This window comes from Myotis daubentonii, chromosome 3 (assembly GCF_963259705.1).
Source record: "Myotis daubentonii chromosome 3, mMyoDau2.1, whole genome shotgun sequence".
NCBI classification, from domain to species: Eukaryota; Metazoa; Chordata; class Mammalia; order Chiroptera; family Vespertilionidae; genus Myotis; species Myotis daubentonii.
The window spans coordinates 24,811,033-24,834,705 of record NC_081842.1 but is presented as its reverse complement, the minus strand read 5'-3'; the positions used below and the strand labels follow the sequence as shown (position 1 = coordinate 24,834,705).

Sequence of the window (23,673 nt, the reverse complement as noted above, 5' to 3'; positions counted from 1 at the left end):
TATGATTTTTTTATTTTTTATTTTCAATTATAATTGACATACAACATTATATTAGTTCCATGTGTACAACATAGTAATTAGACATTTATATAACTTACCAAGTGACCCTGGTAAATCTAGTACCCATCTGACACCATACATAGCCAGAACAGATTGATACACAAACCAATGCAAGGCTGTATATGAATATCCCACAGAACCTCTTCCCAGTCATCAGTTTCCTGGTATGATGCATCTTGATTTCAGCAGTTTGTAGTATATTTACCATGTTGTACAACAATCACCATTATCTCATTCCAAACATTTCTGTCACCAAAAGAAACCTTTACACATTAGCAAGCAATCCCATTTGCCCTTCCTCCAGTCCCTATCAACCTCTAATCCATTTTCTGTCTCCTTATTTGCCTATTTTGTATATTCCATTTAAAGGCAGGGGGCGGGGACGGGGCTCATACAATAGGTGGCCTTTTGTACATTACTTCCTTTATTTAGCGTATTTTTAAATCCATCCATGTTGCACACATATCAGTACTTTATCCCTTTTTAAAAATCCTCACCCAAAGGTATGTTTGTGGGGGATTTTTTTTGGTGTTTGTTTTTCTGTTGAGAGAAAGAGAGAGAAACATCATTGTGAGAGAGAAATATTGATGCATTGCCTCCCATACCCACCCCTACCAGGGATCAAACCCACAACTTAGGTATGTACCCTGACAAGGAATCTAACCTGCCACTTTTTCGACGTTCCAACCACCTGAGACACCCGGCCAGGGCAGTGCTTTATTCCTTTTTATGGCTGAATAATATTCCATTGTTTGTATGTCCCCCCCCCCGCCCCATTTACCAATGTTGATGGACATTTTAATTGTTTCCAATGTTTGATACTTTTTGATTTTTAGTACTCAAGCTGCATACACTGTCATTGTTTTTCAGAGATATTTATATGGGAAAAATTTACATTTCCATCCTCAAAACTCAATACAACATTTTAAACAAAATGATATATGAGGAAATTAACGGTTTATATTCTAACACATAGGTACTTTGAAAAGCATGCTGAGGGCCAGTGAAGGAAAGTCCATGTGGGATATTGCTGGAGCTAAGGAAAAGATCAAAACATCACAGTCATCTATAGTGCATAAAGTTTACAGTAGAAAGTCTTGGTTTAGGTTCTTCAAAAGCAGGTTTCTGCTTTTCTAAGACAAGGATTCAAGTGCAAATACCTCTTTTGGCTAATGATCTGGGAAATACCAGTAAAGGAAGTCAGTGTAGAGTACGGGCCTCAACATTACTCCCCCAGAAGGGTGAGGGAGCACAGTCCTTATTCTGGTCAGTCCCTGGGTGAGGGCTGCTCCCACAGTTCCACCCGGCGACAAAGACCTAGCGAGCTCCCCTGGACTCTGAGAGCCCTCAGGCAAGGAATCTCTGGTGCTGGCGCTGGAAATCAGCTACTGGCCAGAAAGGCCAGGGGAGATATGGGCAGTCACAGATGGTGTCTGCTACTGTGTTAATCAGGGTCCTCCAGAGAAGCAGAACAAACAGAACCAATACAGGAGGAGATATAGGAGGAGATACGTTACAGGAATTGGCTCATGCGGTTATGGAGGCTGAGACATCCCACAATCTGCCATCTGCAGGCTAGAGAACAGGAAGCCAGTGGTGCAATTCAGCCCGAGGCCAAAGCCCTGAGAACCTTCCTGGGGCCCGAAGGACCAAGAACCAGGAGCTCTGACAGGGCAAGAGAAAATGGATGTCCCAGCTCAAGAAGGAGGAGGAAATGTATCCTTCCTCTGCCTTTTTGTTCTCTTCGGGCCCTCAACAGATTGGATGATGCCCACGCACATTGGTGAGGGTGATCTCTTTACTCAGTCTACTGAATCAAATGTTAATCTCCTCCAAAAATACCCTCACAGACACACCCATAAATAACATTTTACCAGCTATCTGGCCATCGCTTTAGGCCAGTGAAGTCAACACATAAAATTAGCCAGCATAGCTACAAAGGACATTCAAATAGCGCACTTTACTGCACACAAAGCAATCATTAGTTAATAATTATATTAAATTTTTTTGGTGATCAGAAAGTGATGATCGAGCAATTTATATCTGAACATGAACATTTTGTTTATTATATTCAGGCTTTTTACTCTGCTGTGTTACAGTTTAGGAAATGCTTAAGCATTGACCAATAGCCATTGTAGTTTTTCCCGCTTAAATTAATGGCAAATAGAACACCATCAGCGTTTGTTGCCTATAACACCTGATATTCAAGACTGGAGTACTCGTGCTTAGAGGAGATGCCTGTAATCAAGTGCTCTACCCCAGGTCAGATCCACCGTGGGAAAAGAGACATCCTTGTGCATGCGCTGCAGGGGGTGGGAAGTGCTTCACTGCACAGTCTGAGAGAGTGAGGAGGAAGAGCGGAAAGCAGAGGGGGCCTGACTGAGGGATGTGAGGGTGGGATGTATGGCAAGCCCACAGTGTAATCTTTTGGAGCTACCCTTCCCTAGACAGCATTTAAACTTACCATTGCTGAAATCATCTTGGGAGCACAGGAACTGGGCTCCATCTTTATATGACCGCTAGAGGCCCGGTGCACAAAATTCATGCATGGGTAGGGTCCCTAGGCCTGGGCAGCGATCAGGGCTGATCTGCGGGGCAACCAGCAAGGCAATCGGGGCCCCGCTCGCAGCCGCCTTGGCTGGCCTGGTGCTGCCCGCTCGCCAGCCCCACCCCCTACCATCGCCACCGGTCAGAGGCCTGCGGGCTGGGGGCATCTCCTGTTGACCGTCTGCCCCCTCGTAGTCAGTGCATGTCATAGAGACCAGTTGTTTCACCATTTGGTCAATTTGCATATTAGGGTTTTATATAGATAAATGGGAACTGTTTGCTAAATAACTGTGTCCTCTAAATTTTTATAACAATTCAGAGATACAGACATAGTAGTTTATCAGCTACTAAGTAATGTTGTTGCAAATCCTTAGTAAACCATTTATAAAAGATCACTCCCAATAACGCATGCATAAAATAAACATAAACACAGAAGATATTTTTTCTGTTTCCTAAGGTTTCAACCCCTTTTACCAACACCTCAGAACACATGAGGGGCATGGCACCTCTCTCCCCGCCAGCTTCTGGCTGCCTGGGCAGGGCTGCAGCAGGTCCCTATGGTTGCTAATGAGCACATGGCCTTGTTTTGTTTTGTTGTTTTGTTTTGTAGAAAAACCTTAATGGTTATATTTAAGCTATCTTAAAGTTCTATTTCTATCTAATGGGAAAATGAAACAAGATATGTCAGTAGAAACTGTTTCATATTAAACGATCTACTAAACAGTGGTGTTTGTGGCACAAAATCACAGAAAATGTATCCATACCTTTGTCACATTTTCCTGATGAGAGTGTAACTTTGAAATGGCATTCTCAGTGGTTAAAAATGTAACCCTTAAACCACCACCACCCCAAAAATGAGTTGGAGTGGAAGAGCTGGGGCTGAAGGTGATGGAAGATGAAGAGAGAGATGGCTCCCCAGGTGATTCAGAGACCTACCCGCCTATGGCCATGACCCTGCACCGCTCCAACATCAGCTGCAGCATAACTGACCGAGAGCCCTGCACTGAAACCCGTCGCTGTGTTTGTGGGGAGGCCAGGATTCCAGCAGGCTATTCCCAGCCTATGACTGAGTGCTGCAGAGACACTAAATACCAAGACAAGCCGAGTCCTGGGAGATGGGGACTTCCCGAGCCCGTGACTGGCTCGAGGATTCCCTGGCAGCCTTGCTGAGCCCTCCTTAGACTGTAGGTGATCTAGGGTGTTTCCGTCAAACCTTCCTTCTCTGTCTCCTTCAGTCAGAGTCAGGCTCGCATCACAGTTCGATGGCTCTCCGGCTTATCTGCCTTCCTCTCCACCTTCTCTCAAACAAATGTTTCCCTGACTAAAATCCTTTCACATCTAATCCCATTTTGGAGGCTTCTCAGGGGACCCAGAATAACACACGTTCTCAGTTTACAACCACTGATTTAGATTCTCCATGCCCAGAATTTCCGGCACTGTGTTAGAAATAGAAAGCGTATACCACTCAGTTTTACATGTTCTTCAGAATATTCCTCTAGCCAGGTGGCTGCTTTTCTATGACGTTATCTGCTACTCTTTATAATTTCCCCTAAAATAAGCTCTTCCAGACTTCAATCCTGAACTTTAATTCATTTAATTAGTAATTATTCTCTAAATGGTGTCATAACCACAAAACATAACCACAAAAAAAAGCAATTGGTTTCTTCTATACTTCCCTTTTTAAAAACATGTTTTTGTTACATTTTTGCTTTTTTGAGATGTTATGTTAAAACAAAACCAAAAAGATTTCTAGGTTCTGAAACACTGTTTGGTGATGTGACGATTCTCAACTTTTATTGGGTTCAGAGACCCTTCAGGGACCCAGCACTGGCCTCAGAAAAAGAATTAGGCATGAAAATTTTTACACAAAAATCTTAGGCTAAGGGCCTTTCTAGGCTAAGGAGCATTTCACAGTGCCCTACTTGCTTCTCTTAATTGAATATTTTTGCTTGCTAATCTGAGCTGCTTTTGAAAAGGGAAAAGTCAAATTTGTTGTCCACACTGATTCTTTGGAATTTCTAAGTCAACAGAACAACAAATGTAAGTCTATGTAACTTATATATGTTATAATAGTGATGATCATTTTTTTCACGTAATCTTCAGATCTGAAGCAGAGAGTTTACAGGGGAAGATAATGTGGGAATATGGAATGTAGGCTCTGGAGACAAACTTCCTGGGTTTAAATTCCATACTGCCATTCCTTAAATGTACCAAGCGCTCTTTGCACCTGTTGTGCCCTCTTCCTGGACACCCCTCCTCTCAAATATTTACATGGCTCATTCCTTCGCTTCTTTAGCTCTTTCCTCAAGCGTGATCTCATCAGAGAGGCCTTCCTATAGAAGCCTACTCTCCATCACTCTCTACCCTGACTTGGCCTTATATTTTTTCATAGAACTATCACCACCAGCTTTATCATCTGCTTATTTGCTGTCTGTGTCCTCCTTAAAGGACATAAGCGCGCGCACACACACACACAGAGCAATCCCTTGCTAGACCAGTGTCTTACACATGGTAAGTGCTCAATAAATATTTGTTAAATAAATTTTAGGACTCCCAAATGATATACTTTTTGGAATGTTTATAACAGACAAACACTGCTTCTGGTATAATATTCTAAATTACTTTTAAGTACGAGTATGCTACTCATCTTTTAATAACAGTTAAATGACTGTTCAAAGCAAATACTTTTGTCTGCAAAAATATAGTATGGAAGTACCTATTGATTTAGTTATCTTGGGATTCCAATAAAACTTCCAACACAAAAATGTATCCAAAAGTTCATAATGACCGCTGATGCTTAAATAGTGCTTACTGCTTTAAATGCTCTCATAGCCCATGACACAGGCAGCTATTTTCTCCATGTTACAGATAAAAAAGCCTCGGCACGAAAAGTTTGTAATCTATCCAAGATCATCCAGTTAACAAATGGCAGAGCCAGGACCTAGCTGGTTTGGCTCAGTGGGTAGAGCATTGGCCTGCAGACTGAAGGATCCCAGGATTGGTCCTGGCCAAGGGCACATGCCCAGGTCGCGGGCTCCATCCCCAGTAGGGGGCATGCAGGAGGCGGCCAATCAATAACTTACTCTTATCATTGATGTGTATCTCTCACCCTCTCCCTTCCATTCTGAAATCAATACACACACACACACACAGTTTATATAATTTTTAATGGTACAGTCAGGATTCAGACACTGTGGTCTAGATTCAAGCTCTTCACCACTATTCCATACAACCTTTTTAGTACATGAAGGAGGAAAGCTTGGTGTATGGTCAGGAACATATCAATGTTTTCCATTACTTGCACTTTCTGCTTACAGTGCGAATATAGCACTGTTGTGGTTATTTAAAGTACCCAAATTGTTTTTTCTAAGAGTTGAAGACAAAATTACAAGGTTAATTGCTTAAACCACAGACAATCTCAAAGCATTAGTAAAGAATTCTCATTGGCTGCCTCTTCCTTCCCCTTCTAAGCAGCTTATTTGTATACACATGGCACTGCATTGAATTGTCAAAATACCCTGAACTTCAGTCCAGAAATACATTTCCATAATAAAAGCAATTACCTTGTACAATTATTTTCTGAGAGAAAGCAGCAAAGTCATTAAAGCTTTGGGCACGGATAGTCTCGCCTGACTAGGAATGCTTTCTGAGGGGAGAATACCGGGCAAGCCGGCCCTGGGGCCACAGCTTCTCCCGTTCCTGGATTGTACTGCTCTGACCAAAATGAAAAGGACCTGTGAGGGCACTGGGCTCCTTTCTGAAGTAGATATCACGTTTTTTTACATATTCCAGATGTCCAAAGAATTTAGGACGTGGATTTACTCTGATCTATAATTTTGTACAAGATGCTGGAATTTTTGCCAATTCCATCTGTGAAAACAATTTGGCAGTACTTCCAGGTTTCAAAAGCAGGTGTGAAGTAAATTTAAGGTTTGCAGGGTGATAAGTACCTAAGCTAGGATGGTAGTTATCTTGGATGCCGGGTTGCCACTGAGCATCCGGTGCCAGGAATCCATGCAAGCATAGACTGTGGATTTCAAGTGCCTCTGCAAATAGCTTGTGTATCCTGCCACTTTTGCTTCATTTTCTTGTGCAAATGGCAGCTGTGCCAGTAAGTATCTGTGAATTCGACTGAATTGCAGGGCATTCTTTTTTTATATTAGTAACTAGAGGCCCGGTGCACAAAAATTTGTGCACTCGGGGGGGAGGGAGGGGTCCCTCAGCCCAGCCTGTGCCCTCTCGGTCTGGGACCCCTCGGGAGATAACGACCTGCTGGCTTAGGCCTGCTCCTGGGTGGCAGAGGGCAGGCCCAATTCCTAGGTGCAGCCACTGGTCAAGCTCAGAGCAGGGCCGATTGGGGAGTTGGGGCGCCGCCCACCGTCATTCACAGAGCAGGGCGGATCGGGAGGTTGCGATGCCACCCTCAGTCACGCTCAGGGTAGGGCTGATTGGGGGGTTGGGGCACCGCCCCCTGGCACACTCAAGGCAGGGTCGATGGGTAGGTTGCGGCGCCACCCCCTGTCACGCACAGAGTAGGGCCCATCAGGGGGTTGGGGCACTGCCTCCTGTCACGCACAGAGCAGGGCCCATCAGGGGGTTGGGGCGCTGCCCCCTGTCACGCACAGAGCAGGGGCCATCAGGGGGTTGGGGCGCTGCCCCCTGTCACGCACACAGCAGGGCCCATCAGGGGGGTTGGAGCTCCGTACCTTGTCATGCACAGAGCAGGGCCCATCAGGGGGTTGGGGAGCTCCCCCCGTCACACACAGAGCAGGGCCAATAGGGGAGTTGGGGCACCGTCCCCTGTCACACACAGAGCAGGGCGGATCAGCGGGTTGGGGCACCACCCTCTATCACCCACAGAGCAGGGCCAATCAGGGGGTTGGGGCACCGCCACTCTCACACTCAGGGCAGGGCCGATGGGGAGGTTATGGCTCTACCCCGTCACACACAGAGCAGGGCCAGTGGGGGGGGCTGGGGGAGGGTTGGGGCACCGCCCCCTGTCACACACAGAGCAGGGTGGATCAGGAGGTTGGGGCACTGCCCTCTATCACCCACAGAGCAGGGCCGATCAGGGGCTTGGGGCGCCACCACTCACACACTCAAGGCAGGGCCAATGGGTAGATTATGGCTCTACCCTGTCACACACAGAGCAGGGCCTGTGGGAGGGGGGGCGTTGGGGTGCCGCACCCTGTCACACACAGAGCAGGGCCGATCAGGGCGTTTGGGTGCTGCCCCTGTCACGTTGATCCCGGTGCCGGGAGGCATATTACCCTTTTACTATATAGCATAGAGGCCTGGTGCATGGGTGGGGGCTGGCTGGTTTACCCTGAACAGTGTCCTGGATCAGGGTGGGGTTCCCCACTGGGTGCCTGGCCAGCCTGGGTGAGGGGATGATGGCTGTTTGCAGCTGGTCACACACCCTTCAGGGTGGGGGTCCCCACTGGGGTGCCTGGCCAGTCTGGGTGAGGGGATGATGGTTGTTTGCAGCTGGTCACACACCCTTCAGGGTGGGGGTACCCACTGGGGTGCCTGGCCAGCCTGGGTGAGGGGATGATGGCTGTTTTCAGGCTGGGGGTGACTGAAGCTCCCAACCGCTCCTTTTTTCCTTTTTTTCTTTTTTTACTCTGGGCCAGCTTTAGCTTGAGGCTTGGCTCCAGCTCTTAGGCCTCGGCTGCTGAAAGTAGGTTTCTGGCCTTTGCTTACAATGATGCGATCCTGCTGGCTGAAGTCCGGCGGTATTTGTTACAATGTTTCTTAAACTGCAGGCTCAGAGGCCTGCAGCCGCAGGCGGGGAACGTTGGAATCCTCCGTCACTGAGGCAAGGAAGCCTCATGTTAGTTTCAAGCTGCCTGGCTGCCGGCCGCCATCTTGGCTGTCAGTTAATTTGCATATCTCGCTGATTAGCCAATGGGAAGGGTAGCAGTCGTACGCCAATTACCATGTTTCTCTTTTATTAGTGTAGATTTTGGATTTCAGAAAAGTGAAGGTGTTGAAGAGTTCACAGATTTTTAAATTTTCCACTAATATTTTTAAAAAGCAAAGAATTTGACATTTCTCCTGAAGCAGCTGCTTAAATCACTACTGATTGCCTTGACATCTAGTTCTAGAAATAAAAAGAAGTCCTATCCCACCAATGTTCAAGCCAGGACTTAGCAGAGGCTCTCAGACAACCAGGTCTATTCTGAGTTAAGGCAAGATCACTTTCCTTTAGGAAATAACAGGGGTCTACCGGGCACATTAAGTAGTGCTGATCTAGTGATTCCTGATTGGTTTAAGAATCCATTTCTGGGAGAGGCGGAGACTAAGTTTCAGTTTGTTAACCAGAGGCTTAGCATCAGTGACTCCATTTTGGGCCTGTTGGATTTTTGAACATATCTTTATATATATTTTAAAAAGTGAAACATCTACGTTAAAGCATTTCTGCATTTACCTTTTTGATAGTTATTACCAAACTGCCCTACCAAGTTACTCTCCCACTAGTAAATATGTAATTTTACTCTTTTTCTCTCAATAATATGTAATAACCAGGCTTTCATAGATCTACATTGTTATTATATATATATATATATATATATATATATATATATACATATATATATATATATATATATATATATATGTATATATATATATATAAAATTGATTTTTCACAGAGAGGAAGGGAGAGGGATAGAGAGTCAGAAACATCGATGAGAGAGAAACATCGATCAGCTGCCTCCTGCACACCCCCAACTGGGGATGTGCCCACAACCAAGGTACATGCCCTTGACCAGAATCGAACCTGGGACCCTTGAGTCCGCAGGCCGATGCTCTATCCACTGAGCCAAACTGGTTACGGCTACATTGTTATTTTTAATGGCTACATATTCTCTTCTGTGTGTCTATCTTAGTTTGTTTAACCAATCCTCCATCATAAAATTTCAGCTGTTCCTGATACTGCAATATATATTTTGTCCGTCTTTATATATGCTATTTACTTAGGATTAACTCCTGTAAGGGAAATTGCTGAATTCAAGGCCTTACACATTAAAATTTTTCAATATATTGCCTAACTAACCTCCAGAAAAGCTGCACCAGTTTACACTGCCACCAACAAAGTCTGCGTCCTCACACTCTCTCACCAACGTGACTTTTTCACCTTTGCAATATAACAGGGGGGAAAAAGTCATCTCACTGAATTTGCATTCCTTTAATATTTACTAAGTCTAAGGTCTTTTCAAATGCTTATTGTTATTTGCATTTCTTCTTTGAATTGCCTCTTTATGTCCTTTTCTTCCTTCAATATGTGAATGATGGTTTAGCAAGGTATAGAATTCTAGGGATACAACTATTCTGCTCATAACCCTATAAAAAGATTGATCCATTGTTTTCCATTGCATAAGGTTACAGATTAGAAATCCAATACCAGTTGGATTTCCTTTACCTGCATGGAACCTCCCCCAGAAATTAAAGTTACCCTGCTCAGTGGGGACTTCTCTGACCAACTCTTTAAATTGCCATCTTCAAATAACATCTATCCCACATCTTTATTTTTTCTATAATACTTAACCTCCTCACATACTATATACATTTATTTTTATTTAGTGTATGTCTCCCTCCACCAGAATATAAGTTTCAAAGGGGTGGAGAGTTTTTTCTTCCCTTTAGCTTTATCTTCCCCATGAGAATTAGATAGAATCTAAGTCTCTGCATCAGGAGACTGGGTTTTGTAATTGTTAGAGATGCCTTTGATTAATCGCGTAGTCCTAAAACTTTCCAAGGGGTATGAAAGCAGAGAAAATGTAAAGAGAATTAATTTCTAGGTCCTTAACGTCCAGAGATAATCTTTCCCAATATTGATGTGCCAGACAGAGTGCCTATGATCACATGAGAGTTTTTAAAAATATTTAAAAACCCTACTTTTAAAAAATATTTTTTTAATGATTTTTAGAGAGAGCAGAAGGGAGAGGGATAAAGAAATAGTAAGAAAGAAACATCATCGACTGGCTGCCTCCTGCACGCCCCCTACTGGGGGTTGAGCCTGCAACTAGGGCATGTGGCACTACCGGGGAACTGAACCATGAACCAAGAGGTCTCCCTCTCTTTAAATAAAGGCACACCTCTCACCCATCCCAAGTCTTACAGTGGAGAATTTCTTTGAGTGCACAAACCTCCAGGGGGCTAAAGGAAGGAGTGGAATCTTTTAATGAGTAATCAGGATATAATAAAACCCTTGGCAGCGGTTCTCAACCTGTGGGTCGCGACCCCTTTGGCAGTTGAACGACCCTTTCACAGGGGTCGCCTAAGACCATCCTGCATATCAGATATTTACATTATGATTCATAACAGTAGCAACATTACAGTTATGAAGTAGCAACAAAAATAAATTTATGGTTGGGTCACAACATGAGGAACTGTATTTAAAGGGCCACAAGGTTGAGAACCACTGCCTTAGAGTCTCCTCTCTTTCCTAGTCTTACATACATTTCTGTTCAGAGTGAAGCATTGTATTAAAAATAGTATTTTGGCCTGGGGAATTCTGCTATGGGGTAGTAGGGTAGTGGGAACAATGAAAATCCTCACGTAAGAACTATGCCTCTTTCTATTTTCTCTCAACTGACGTAAATAAATAAATAAACGAACAAACAGACATACATACATTATTCTGGAAGTGTTCCATGAAAAAAAAGCAAAGAAAGAATCAATAGGGTATATTAAATTCTTTTAAAAAAGACTTCCCCTCATATTTAAACATAGACAATTCTTTTCAGCTATTCTAATATTATTTTCTAGGATTTGTTATTATTTATAAGAAAAGCACCTAAAAATGCCAAAACTGAATAGATAAGTTTATCAGGTGTCTCCTGTTGCACAACAAATTACCATAAATTTAGCAACTTAAAACAACATACATTCATTATTTCATGTTTCTGTGAGCCAAGAGTCTGGCTAGAGTTTATTAGAGTCTTTTGCTTGGGGCTTCACAAGGTTGCAGTAAAGGGTTAGTTGGGCTACATTCTCACCTGGAGATTTAACTGGAGAAGGATCCACTTCCAATCTCACTCAGGTTATTGGGAAATTCATTCCCTTGTAGTTATAGGGCTGAGGGCCTTTACTTTCTGCTGACCATCTCCTGGCAGTAACCCTCAGCTCTTCAGAATAGCATCAGCTCTTAGAGGCCACCAGCACACAGTTCCTTGCCCCATGAGCTTCCTCAATATGGTCAATTACTTCATCAAACCAGGAAGGTAAGGCTTTAGAGCAGTGGTTCTCAACCTTCCTGATGCCGCAACCCTTTAATACAGTTCTTCATGTTGTGGGGACCCCCAACCATAAAATTATTTTCGTTGCCACTTCATAACTGTAATCTTGCTACTGTTATGAATCGTAATGTAAGTATCTGATATGCAGGATGTATTTTCATTGTTACAAACTGAACATAATTAAAGCACAGTGATTAATCACAAAAACAATATGTAATGATATATGTGTTTTCCAATGGTCTTAGGCGACCCCTGTGAAAGGGTCATTCGACCCCCAAAGGGGTCGCGACCCACAGGTTGAGAACCGCTGCTCTGGAGTGACTTTACTAGCAAGACAGTCTCATCTCACATAAATTGCACATTCATAGAATCACTTCCCATCACCTTTACCATATTCTGTTAGTTAGAACCAAAAGAAAGGGATTACACGAAGGTGGGAACTCCAAGGGGCAGGATTGTGGTCTACCATTGTGAGTAACTGACTCTTCATGTAACTAAAATATTATCTTGATCTACCAAGAGTTTAAAGACTAAGTGGATAAAAATTTACACATAAAACTTTACAAACATTTTTTAGAATTGATATATATCTATTTTTACCAAATCATACAAGGACTTCAGTTACAATCCTGATCTGATGTCACCTTAAAATGTTTAGTATTTCTTTGTTTTTTTAAATAAATGCTAGCTGCTGAACTGATTAATTTTAATAGTACTATTTACCTTTTCTTTTCTTTAAATACATAGGAAAGCTTGATCATGATGTCTAATAAAATTAATGGAGTTAATTCTAATTGTATATATTGTTCTTATTTAGTTAATTCCAAAAGCTGAACATTAGAATCTAGGCATACTTTTTATCATACTCTCTCGCTCACAAATAAGTAGTATTTTAAGCTACAAATTACACCGCATTATTGTAAATTAAGTAATGAAAAATAGCATTTGATTTATTACCATTTTATAACTTGGTAAGACATTGATAAATTAACTATGTTAGATCTACATAATTTAAATCTTGACTGCTTTTAGTAATTTGTCTTATAAAATGTGTCACATAATTCTTCCAGTAATTTTTATACTCTATTCTGAAATGCAACACACATATATTTAAATTGAAAAATGAGGTCAAACTTTTTTCTGATGGACAATAAGTCATCTGACTAGGACAGATGGGACTAACAAAGATGACTGGTTTGCCAATTAGACCTTCCACTATCCAAATGAAGAAAATTTTCAGCTCCAAGATTTCAATGAAAATGTTTAAATTATGTAATTAAGAGAAGAGCATTTTATATGGCAAAGACATAGAAAATAAGGAATATTTCCATTTTTCTAATCCTCTGTGATTATATTGAGTTAATCAAGGCATCTCAAAGTAAAAGAGTAAAAACAATAATTAATAATCATTTAAGTCTTGATAAAGCCTTTTTTAAATATTTGATATGTTGATATATTACTTATATGAAAAATATTTCTTGGCACATTTATCTGCAAAAAATGAAAAAGTAATAGAATTATACAAAACTCTATCTCATTCTAGCTGTAAGCAATAATCATTCATAGATATCAGAACTGAGTGTGGGGGGAAATAATTATTTCATTAGAAATTGGATTTCTACTAAAAGTTTACATTTTGTATTTACTAATTATCAAATTTCATTATCTTTATATTTTAATTATATACTAATAATGATGATAATAACTTAATCCAAAAAATTTAACTCTTAGAAGAACTGTATGGCGTTTTTCAAGAGGACAATTTTAAAACTTGATTTTTTTTTTGCAAAGAATAAACAATAAAAGGCTTTTATGCTTAAAAATATATTACTTGAGGGTTTAAATTCTGAAAAAAATTAAAATGGAAATATGAATGCAAGGAAGAAAAAAGAAATTTGCAAAAATCTAACCACTTTAGAAGACTTATCTATGGATATGTAAAGACATGCTAGTGGTATCTAAGTATTATGGTATGTACAGTCCACTGGACACTTTTAAAAGAGAGATGGAGCCATTTTATTTTTAAATGTTAATATATTACAAAATGCCCAATATTTCATCTTTTGCAATTATCTAAACTTTTGGTGAAAAGTTTCAGATGCTAACTTAAAAATGTATGAGGTGGTTCATAGTTTTTCAGAACTAATTTGGGGTGGGCAATGGAGGATAAGATATTTGCAATGGTGTCAACAATAAAAAACTTAAATTAAAAACAAAAACTAGCCCTGGCCAGTGTGGCTCAGTTGGTTGAGCATTGTCCTGTGCACCACTGAGTCGCTGGTTCAATTCCCAGTTAGGGCAACCTTTCCTACCAGGGGCTGTCACAACTGAAACAACTGGACGGATGACCGAACAGCAGGCTGCGTGGGGCAACTAGGCCGGCAGAGGGGGGCAGCTGGGGGCAACCAGGCTGGCAGGCAGGTGAGCAGTTGGGAGCCAGCGGTCCTGGATTGTGAGAGGGATGTCCGACTGCCGGTTTAGGCTCAATCCCCGGGATTGTGCCTAAACCGGCAGTCGGACATACCCCGAGGGGTTCCGGATTTGAGAGGGTGCAGCTGGGCTGAGGGGAGCCCACCCCCCCACACACCCCCCATGCACAAATTGCATGCACCGGATGGATGCTGAAAGGGATATGGATATATATATATATATATATATATATATATATGCCTGATATGCTAAGTGTCCGACCGAGTGGTCGACTGACTGGTTGCTATGACATGCACTGACCACCAGGGGGCAGATTCTCCAACCAGTAGGTTAGCTTGCTGCTGGGGTCCGGCCGATGGGGACTGGGTGAGATGGGGCTAGCTAGACACACCCTGGAGCCCTCCCACGGTCCTTCCTGTGGTCCCTTCACAGCCACCGGCCCTGGCCCCAATTGCTGGCCAGATGGAGGGATCCCACCTGTCCATGAATTCGTGCACTGGGCTTCTAGTCAACTAATAAATGCTTACTGTAGGAGATGTGCAAAAAAACAAAACAAAACAAAAAACAAACAGAAAACAAACCTAATTTGGAAGGTTTTACAGCTAAACACTTGAATATTATGCTTTCTTCAGCCAAATGCTAAGGACTGCTGCTGCTCCCAAACCCCAAAAGGCCTCTCTAACACAGGCACCATGATAGGATGCCACTGACACCCACCGGGTCAGAAATCAGCTAAGCACACCTTGTGAATGCCAGGCCAACGACAAAAAGAAGCAAGCCATCTCTGCCCACTTTTCTCTTTGCCAGTCACAGTGGAGTGCCTGCTCCCTCCCTGTTCTCTAGTAACTCACAGCTCAGCTGGTACTTGATTGCACCTGGGTGCTTTGGCAAGAGCAGGGCATGGATTAGGTCCCAGAAGAACTGGTCTCCTGAACAGGTATCACAACCTCAGATAACACAGGGTCAAGGTCAGAACTTGCTTACTAGAACCTGGGTAAAAGGCAAGTACTTCATTTCAGAGAACATGAAAGAGATTTATTACTAGAACTAGAGCTAAAAGATCAAAACAAGGTGACTAGATGCAAAATAGTCATGATAAGTGCCTGGGGCTCCTGAAATTGCATGTAGCTAAGAACAGGATTTTCCCCCAACACCTGGGAAAGCAGAAAGCCTACACACAATGCTGAGAGATTCTTACCTGACTAAATGGACTAGAGGTATTCACACCCAAGACCTTCTGACTTCAAGCCTCCTGTAATGGGTTGAATTGTGTCCGCCATAAAAATATGTTCAAGTTTGGCTGGTGCTGCTCAGTGGTTGAGCCTTGACCTATGAACCAGGAGGTCACAGTTCAATTCCCTGTCAGGGTATAGCCCCGGGTTGTGGGCTCGGTCCCCAATAGGGAGCATGCAGGAGGCGCCAATCAATGATTCTCTCTCATCATTGATGTTTCTAGCTCCCTCACCCTCTCCTTTCCTCTCTGAAATCAATAAAAATATATATTTTTTAGCTGCCCTGCGGGTGCTGGACCTACCGGCACCACAGACGCGGCTGCCTGCTGCACCTGTGACGCCCGGGCACAGAGGAAGTGGCTATTTCTACGCTCATTGCTCAGAACCGTGGGCACTGAGAATGGTTTGTAGCCTGACATTCCTGGCGCGCCCGCTGGCTGGCGTTTGGGGTTCGTGTGTGGGACCTGTGCTCAGGCTTCCACTTGGGAACCGCGGGCGTGACCTCAGCGGGTGGGTGGGTGCAGGTGGCAGACGCAGTGGGGCTGGCAGCACAGGGCTCCTGCCTGGAGGGTTCAGAGGGCTGGGCTTGTGAGCTTCCTGTCCCTGGTTGGGCGGTCGGGAGCCACCTGGCACATGAGCACCCACACTAGCGACCCTGAGGCAAGCAGAGAACTCAGGGAGCGGGAGGGGCTTGGTCAGTTAGGGGTGGGGGTGCCAGAGGTCGGCACCCAGCATTTGCCTGTCTGAGTTGGGAGTCGGGCCCCACGTGGATGCCCTCAGTGGGCCGATGGTAACTGACCGTCCTAGCCAGGGTACTGGGGAGGGGGGGCTGTAGGTACCCCTCCTGGGGTGGAGGTGTGACCCGCTGTCAAAAAAAAAAAAAAAAAAAAAGAGCCAAAACGGGTTTGGCTCAGTGGATGGAGCATCGGCTTGCGGACTGAGAGGTCCCAGGTTCGATTCCGGTCAAGGGCATGTACCTGGGTTGCGGGCACATCCCCAGTAGGAGATGTGCAGGAGGCAGCTGATCAATGTTTCTCTCTCATTGATGTTTCTGACTCTCTATATCTCTCCCTTTCTCTCTGTAAAAAATCAATAAAATATATTTAAAAAATATATATATATATTTTTAAAAATATCTTCAAGTCCTAACTGATGGTACTGTGAATGTGATCTTATTTGAAAATAGTCTTTGCAGGTTTAATTAAAATATAAATTAAGATGAGGCCATATTTTATTAGCAATCACTGGTGTCCTTATAAAAAGAGACACAGAGATACAGACAGACAGGGAGGGAAGACAACCATGTGAAGACAGGCAGAATGGAGTGATGCAGCTAAAAGCAAACACCAGAGCTTGCTGGCAATCACCAGAAGCTAGGAAGAGGCAAGGAAGGAATCTTCTCTAAAGCCTTCAGAGGGATCATGGCCTGCCAGCCCCTCTCAGACTTCAAGCCTTCAGAACTGTGAGCAGATCAATTTCTGTTGCTTTAAGGTGCCCAGTTTGTGATGCTGTGCTATAGCACTCCTAGGAACTAGTACACCTCCTACTGAGCAGTTATAAGAAATCTCAGGGAATCTGCCACTCACCACTTATGCAAGTTACTCATCTTTCTAAAACTCAATTCAATTCGGCTAAGCAAACATTGATTCACTGCATACTCAGCGCCCGTCACTGCTCATTATGTGTTTGCAAGTTCTTCACAATGGCGAAAAGACACACCAGCCCCTGACCCCATGATGCTTTCAGTCTAGAGAGGAAAAGCCTGGAGGATAAACAAGAAATTATAAGCAATAAAGAGGATCACTTTATGTCCTTTCAATGTCATGCTGGGTCGTTATTTATCAAGCCTGCAAGGATTGTTTGATTCCCTTGGAAAAAGTACCTTGGTTTGATTTTCCTATTTGCTCTTTGATTAGAGCCCCCAAATTATGAAGTTACATATTAATGTTTATATTTCTGTCCAATAGAAAAAAATCATACCAAGGGTTATAATTTTATTGTTTATAGGACATTAACTATCTTTAAAATTTTTTTCCTAGCATGCTACATAATTCCCTTTTCCTTAAATGCTTTTGGAAACCAACTTTGTTATGTTACTAGTTCCTTCATTCAATATTGAGCTGAATATATTTTGGCACATATGCATTCTATTTCTATATGAAAATCATGTTTTTAACTTTTTTAAATTGTGCTTTGACATGGAACAGTTGTAATGTTTAAATGATATCCTATAAAAAGGATGGATATAGTTCCTGGGAGACGATGGTGTTAAAGGAGTGTGGGCTCTCCCTTAGCAACTGAGATTCAGGAGAACCAGCCTCTTAGGGACTCTCTCCACTGCCCAGGGACCAAAACAACTGTGTTGTGTGATCATTCTCTGTATTCTCTTCCCCCTCCTCATCCTTCGTATTCTTGTGTGTTACTAACATAGACATGTCTCTGGGACATAGCTTTGTTTAAAGTTACAGGGCAAATATATGCTAATTCCAGAATTGGTAAATTTGAAGACAAGTCTTGGCAATCTTGCAGTGCAAAAGTAGCAAAATCCAAGCAAGATTTCTGCAAATTACGTTTCCTTTTTTAATGTAGGAACCATGCTCTTGATTTCTAAGACACTCAGAAACTGTAAATACTTTTAAGGCCCTAGCCGGTTTTGCTCAGTGGATAGAGCGTTGGCCTGTGCTTGCGGGCTTGATCCTCAGTAGGGAGCGTGCAGGAGGAAGCCGATCAATGATTCTCTCTCATCATTGATGTTTCTATCACTCTCCTCCTCTCCCTTCCTCTCTGAAATAATTCTATATAATAAAAGGCTAATATTCAAATAGACTGAATGGCAGAACAACAGGAACAACCAAACAACTGGTCACTATGACATGTGCTGACCACCAAGGGGCGTAGGCGGAACATGGCGGGCGGCGGCCGCAGCAGGATAGTGAAGCAGGTGAGCAGCGGTGCCAGACCAAGGTGGGGCGCCAGTTGCTGTCATCAGGGCAAGCCTCTGGTGGTTACTAAAAAATCTTTGCTTCCCCGTGCCACAGTCCTGTCAGATGTTCGCACCTGCTGCCAGTGCCGGCCCCGCTCACATCCACTGCCAGTGCCAGAGCCGCTGCTCGCACTCACTGCCAGTGCCCAGTGCCAGTCCCGATCGCTAGGTGCCATCAGCGGGTGCGAGTGGCGGCTGCCGGCCCTGATGGCCCCTGAGGGCTACTCCACCTCCCCCTCCTACTCCTGAGGGGCAATCGGGGCAGCAGCTGCCGCTCACACCTACTGATGGCACTGGCCCCAATCACTTCGCACCTTCAGTGGGTGCGAGCGGGTCGGTGCCATCAGCACGTGGGAGCAGCAGTGGCATCAGCAGGGCTGCCAGCAGACAGGTGACAGGGGGGCTGCAGCAGGAAGGGCCGGGAGGGGGGCGCAGAGGATGGGCCAAGACCCACCCCTGTGCCCACCAGAGTCTTGCGGCCCACACTTCCTTTCAAGGCACACGAATTCATGCACTGGGCCCCTAGTGTGTGTGTGTCTGTGTGTATACTGCGTGTGTGTGTGTGTGTGTGTGTGTGTGTGTGTGTGTATATATATATATAAAATACTTTTAAGAAAACTAAGTTACCCTCAACCTCACTAGGACACTCTCACCTCTGAGCCTGTAAAGAATACTTACTCAGTAACAATTTTCTGAAAGTCGTGTCCTTTTTCAGAAGTGAATATGATCTGATACCGGGATGAGTTTAAGCATTCACTGTCCAGTACAAGAAGCACTGTATGGTCTCTGCACAGACTGAAGTGGCTGGAGTAAGAAGCGAGCCACCTGAGAACCTGGAACCTATGAACTTTTTAACTTTGAGAGCAAGAAAACAGAGCTAGGTGTACGGGAAGAGCCCAACAGAGTGATTCTAGGAGACCAGATAACAACTAGGTACCACATGGGTCAGAGATAATTCATTTGTTCATCTAACATTTGCACAGAGGGCAATTTTTCTTTCACAAATTCAGTAACACATGTTTCCCAAATGCTTTTTAAAGTAAAATGTATAGTACAATATCCAATAATTTAGTGATAGTAAATATTAAGTTTTATTTTTTTCTTTTCCTTCCCATCAGTGTATTATTTTGTCCTTGATATGATTTGAAAAATAGACTTATTGTGTTCATAAGGCACTCAATGAAGATGTGCTGAGTTCCTCACATAAGAAAATTGGACCATGGTGATTGCTGCCATCTTGTGGGAGAGTGAGAGAAATTCAAGATACTGTTATCTCCCTAATAAACTCCTTAGCATCCTCTGATTAAGCATTCATGCATTCATTCATCCTTCCATTCAACATTTACTCTGTGCTAAACCTGGCTAGACTCTGGGCACATAAGATAAGACACTATGTAGAATACAGACACAATGTGCTGATAAAATATTGTCACAGGACAGAGCACCCTTCCTGGGTTGGGGTAGTGAAGGAACCCAAAAAACTTTCCCAAAGAAGCATAATCCAAAAATTATGGATAGCCATGCTGAGTCCATTCTATGTGGCTTTCTGTTGTGAAAATAATTTCCTAGGCAGGATTCTTCTGCCCATCTCTGCTGGTTCTTTCCCAGCAGTAGGAAAGGAAACAAGGAGAGATATAATGCTGGCAAGCCCCAGAATCTCAGAAAGTACGTGGAGTATTTTTCCTTTGCTTCTCTGGATACATTCTCCACTCACCTGTGTCTTGCTCTGTTCCCCAGAATGCTGACCAGTGTGGACTTCCTCTAATCCTCTCTTGCACACTGACCTCCAGGTCCAATCAGAAAATATTGCTGGTGAGAAGGCATTGGCAAGAGATCTGCAAGAGGAAGGAGAATTAGATAATGGTACTTATGCCCAGGTTTCCCAGCCCCCCATCCCGGGAGGGATCTCCCAGTGAAAGTTCTCAGTTTACCCCTCCCCTTGCCCTTTCAGACCCAGAGGTGGTAACTGGAAGGACCTGGAAAAAGCAGGCCTGGCTTCATCATTTCTCTCTTGGGCAAGAGGTGGGGAGGCTGGCTGGATGTCATTTTGTCTTCACTCATGGATCGTCAGCATTACAGTTTCCCTCCAGAGGATTCATCTGGGACAATAACCTCACTTCCTTTGCTAACATGACCTTGCAGGTGCTATACTTACTACCATATGACATGGCTCTCAATGTGCACAAAGTTGGAGCCATGGACTGGGACCCCAGACTTTTTGGGATATGGACCTTGAGGATTTGATATTGGACATAAATGCTCACAAGTGCTTTTCCAAAAATTATTTGTTTACTAATCTGAATATCCTATATAATAAAAGCGGAATATACAAATTGTCCCCTCAACCAGCATTGTCCGGGAGTTCGATCAGGGAGTGGGGCCTGATGGGGGAAGGGAGGCAGGAAGGGTGAGCCTGTGGGGACACCTCATCACACCTGCTTCCATCACTTGAAACAGATTCAATTATGATAACCAATCACAATTTTCTAGCTCATTCAGGACACTGAAGAACACATTCCTACCTCTTTTCTAATCTATACTAATAAAAGCCTAGGTGGCCCTCATGTCATCACAAGATGGCCACCCCCACATCATCACAAGATAGCAGCCACAAGATGGTCATCAGGGGAGGGAAGTTGTGGGTGATTGGGCTGGCAGGGGAGCAGTTAGGCATTGATCAGGCTGGCAGGCAGGCGAGTGGTTAGGAGCCAGTAGTTCCAGATTGTGAGAGGGATGTCTGACTGCAGGATCGGGCCTAAACCCGGAGAGGGTGCAGGCTGGGCTGAGGGACACCCCCCTCCAGTGCACAAATTTTGTGCACTGGGCCTCTAGTAAAAAATAAATATCTAAGCAAGCATAATTCCTGTATGCAGAAGGATACCTCACAGGAACTTGACAAATATGACATGTTTTCTTCCCTATTGCATTACACATAATTTATCTTTTTGGACAGGGTCACATGGACCTCAGTTTGCTCAACAGTCAGTTTGTTCACTCTACCTCCTCTGCGAAGCAAACGAAAAAGCTATAATGTAATGAAGGAAGTGTTTCCTATAACATCAAGCAAGGCCATAATAGTATGAGTAAAGAAGAGGGTAAAATTCTAGAAAAGTTTCAGAACTGGAGGCAATAGTTTGATGTGTAATTAAGTAAGAGAAATAAAATGAGGCAAGAATTGAAAATGATGCCCAGGGTTTTATAGCTGAATGAATGGTGGTGTGGCCATCAGTCACTGAGCAGGAAAGTAGGGAAAGAAAAGCTAGATCTTTGACTTCTATGTAAAAGAGATTGTGTAAAGGTGGGATCTGAATTGTATTACTTTTCTCTCGTGAATATTGCCCTTGCCTTTGAGATTGGCTAGTAAGCTAGGACAAGCAGAATAGGGGAAGTGAGACAGATAGTTAGCCAGGCAGTTTATATAGCCATCTAGCAAATAACAAAACCGTATCTTCTGTAACCAAAGACATTTAGGAGTAAATGGTTTACCCGTCTCCCCAACCAGAGGGTAAATAGCTGAAATCACCTTTCTCAGAAAGATGATAGCAATTAGTGCCATTTGTGCCAACCACACCCAAGGACAGATGAAATTAAAGGAATAAATTTCATTTTGGTGCATCAGCATAAAATGATGAATATTCTATTGAGATCCTCTCCAAGACCTCCCTAAGCCTCCAGCCTTTAAAAACCCTCAAAACAGAAGGTCCCAACATGTGCTCTCCCTCCCTTGTCGAAGCAGAAGGCTCTAGAGCACAGTGAGAGAATCAGAAAGTGTCAGATGAGGTAGATGAAGAGGCACAAAAAATCGTGTAGTAGTTCTTTGAAAGCAAGCATAAGGAGTGTGAATTTAATTCTCCAGGCAAAGGAGAAACTATTGGTGGATTTTAAGAAAGGGAGCAACATAATCTAGATTATACTTACTGTTGTTTTTTGTTTTGATTTGTTTTGTTTTGATCACTTTGAAAGCTGTGTAGAGAATGGATTTGGGAGGTAAGGCTAATTGGGGGGAGGTGCTTGGGGGTGAAGTCAGTTGGAAGGCTGTGGTCCGATCCATAGATAATTTCTACTCAGACTGAGATAGTGTTTGTGAAAAATGGAGACAAGGAATCCAATTTTGAAAGTTGAGTTTAACCAAAACACGTGCTCGCTTCGGCAGCACATATACTAAAATTGGAACAAAACACAAAAAAAACTTGCTGATCTATTGGATGGAGGGGAAGTCAGGGAAGGAAAGATGTAAATTCATTTCAGAATACCTTACAAACTTTATGGTCTTTAATGAATTAAACTCTGACACATGTGCATTTTTAATTTGCATACAAAAATATTTGTGACTTTACCTTTTTAAAATAACTAATCTTTAACGTGTGGCACGGGTGGATAGTGAATGGAAAATGAGTAGCGGCTAACATGTGTGTACAACTCTATAAAGAAGCCGGTAAGACGGCACAGGGGGAACAAATGGTGATGTACGGTGACTCGGGGTGGTGACACACAATACAGTGGACAGATGATGTGTTGTAGAACTGCACACCTCAAACCTGTATAATTGTGGTGACCAGTGTCACCCCAATAAATTCAACTACTAACTAAAGGAGTTTGGATTAGAGGTCAAGTTCCTCCGCGATCCCTTCAGCGAGGAAGCACTTACATTGCCCTGGGGAGCTACCCAACCCCAACTGCAGGCGGTCTCGGCGCCACCGTCGGCCCAGGCGCCCCTTGTTCCGGACACGGGAGCCCAAAGCCACGCTCCCTGCTGGCTGGTGTCACACCGACTTCAGGAAGCCCCGCCGCGCTCCACGCGCGCTGGTCCTCTCGCAAGCGAGCGTCACAATCCTGGTGGGCAAGGACGCCCGCAGGGTGACGTCAGCGCGCAGCGGAGGCCGCAAGCGGCGTGGCGTCATCACTTCGCGCGAGCCGCCAACGGAGTTTTTTGTGCGGGTTTTTTTTTTTATTCCGGCTGCCGGCCGCTCCAGGTGAGTGGAGAGGGGCTGGCGTGACGTCATCTCTCTGCGCGGCCAAGGGGCGGGGCTCAGTCCCAGCCCCAGCCCCAACTCCACTCCCATCCCCATTCCCGTCCCCACTCCCAGCCCCCTCCTTTGGTTCTCAGGCGCCGGCAGGTGCGAGGGGGGGGGGGGGGGGGGGGGGGCGTGGCGGGTTTGTGGCGTGCGCGCTATCGGTA

At 44.0% G+C, this 23,673-nt stretch overlaps 1 long non-coding RNA gene and 1 other non-coding gene across 2 annotated transcripts; one reads left to right on the top strand and one right to left on the bottom strand.

Annotated features, from left to right (window-relative positions):
- Nucleotides 1–31: 31 nt before the first annotated feature.
- LOC132230070 (uncharacterized) lies at nucleotides 32–23,630 on the bottom strand. Its single transcript, XR_009451799.1, has 3 exons — nucleotides 23,143–23,630; nucleotides 20,209–20,329; nucleotides 32–600 (listed from the first exon to the last, which is right to left on the bottom strand). It is a non-coding gene; the product is annotated as an uncharacterized LOC132230070 (long non-coding RNA).
- On the top strand, nucleotides 15,798–15,932 carry LOC132232192 (small nucleolar RNA SNORA43). The gene has a single exon (XR_009452331.1). It is a non-coding gene; the product is annotated as a small nucleolar RNA SNORA43 (small nucleolar RNA).
- Nucleotides 23,631–23,673: the final 43 nt, after the last annotated feature.